Source organism: Pteropus vampyrus, unplaced genomic scaffold (genome assembly GCF_000151845.1).
Source record: "Pteropus vampyrus isolate Shadow unplaced genomic scaffold, Pvam_2.0 Scaffold256, whole genome shotgun sequence".
Taxonomy (NCBI): domain Eukaryota; kingdom Metazoa; phylum Chordata; class Mammalia; order Chiroptera; family Pteropodidae; genus Pteropus; species Pteropus vampyrus.
Genome location: NW_011889037.1, coordinates 835788 through 837374, shown reverse-complemented (window position 1 = coordinate 837374; position 1587 = coordinate 835788). Strand labels below are relative to the sequence as shown.

Here is a 1587-nt window from a genome sequence, read left to right as displayed (position 1 = left end):
AATTCAGCAAAATTTCAGGATTTAAAAGCAACGTACAACAGCATTTATGTTACCAAATACTTGCAATGAACAACCTAAAAAGCATTTAAAAGCGATTGTTTTTTAAAATTTCATTTATAACACTCAGGAATAAATTTAACCAAGGAGGCCAAAGACTTGTACACACAGTGAAAACTATAAAGCGTTGCTGAGGGAAATGAGGCGGTCTCGACAAGCGAGACCATGCCCCGAGTCCACGGGCCGGGACGCGTAACACTGGCAAGATGACAGTTCTCCCCGAAGTGACGTCCAGCTCAGAGCGGCCCCTATCGGCATCCCAAAGGGTCCATCTTTTTATTTATTTATTTATTTTTTGGTAACGAGAACAAAAAACCCATCCCCAAAATTCACATGGACCTCAAGGAACCCCAAATGGCCGAAGAAGACAAAGCTTAAAGGATTCGCGTTTCCTGATTTCTAAACTTCCAATGCTACAGCAATAAACACTGCATGAGGAGAGACACAGACCGACGGGCTAGGACAGAGAACCCAGGAATAAACCCTCACGTGTGTGGTCAAGAGATTCTCGACAAGGTGCCAAGACCATTCCCTGCGGACGGCACAGTGTTCTCAGCAGATGCTGCCGGGGAAGCTGGGCCGTCGCCCAACACCACGCACAAAAATTAACTCAAAGGGATCAACGACCTAAACGTCAGAGCTAAGACCACAAAATTCTTTTTTATTTTTTACGCCTACAGCACCCGGTCTTCCTAGGTGGTCTCCCATCCAAGTACTAACCAGGCCCGACCCCGCTTAGCTTCCGAGATCAGACGGGATCGGGCGTGTTCAGGGTGGCATGGTCGTAGACTAAAACTGCAAAATTCTTAGAAGGAAAGACAAGGGGAAAGCTGGATTTGACAAAAATTTCTAGACATGGCACCAAAAGCACAGGCAGCAGCAAAAGAAAAATCAGGCAAACTATGGAGCAAAGGGCACTACTCGGAGTGAAAAGCCAGCCCGTGGAACGGTGGGGGGGGCCTTTGCAAATGACTTATCCAGATAGGGGCGAACTTCCAGAATGCGTTAGGAGTTTCAGAACACCTGCAACGCAACCACGAAAATCCCCCAAGCGACCAATTCAGGAACAGGTGAAGGGCCAGAGAGGACACAGCAATGGCCGACGAGCACGGGACGAGATGCCCGGCACCGTGTCGCCAGGGAGGTGCCGCCAAAACCACAGTGGGAACCACAGGGGCCCCGTGTGCACGGAGGCTGTGAGGAAGCGGGGCGAGCGCACGGCGGGCGGCGGGCGGCGGGCAGGCCCCTGCGGGGCTGAAGGCTGAGGCCGCGACGGGAAGCAGCTGGCGGGGCCTCAGATCCAGCAGCTTCCGATCCAGCCGTCCCAGGCCCCGACCCACGCCCCGTCCACGCCCCGACCCACGCCCGGACCCACGCCCCGGGCCTCACCAGAGGAGGCAAGAGCCGCGACTTGAAGAGACACCCGATGTCAGTGTCCGGCGGCATTAGTCAGTGTCCACAAGCTACAACCCCAGCTCCGCCCGCACATGCAGGGGTAAGCAGAGGTGGCCCAGAGGCCAACAGGGTGCC

General features: G+C 53.9%; 1 protein-coding gene and 1 non-coding gene across 2 annotated transcripts in view; both read right to left on the bottom strand.

Moving 5' to 3' along the window:
- The window catches only part of ZC3H3 (zinc finger CCCH-type containing 3), a 69183-nt gene that overhangs the window by 9254 nt on the left and 58342 nt on the right, over positions 1-1587 (bottom strand). The window lies entirely within an intron of this gene.
- Positions 729-847, bottom strand: LOC111729337. Its single transcript, XR_002776194.1, has one exon. It is a non-coding gene; the product is annotated as a 5S ribosomal RNA (ribosomal RNA).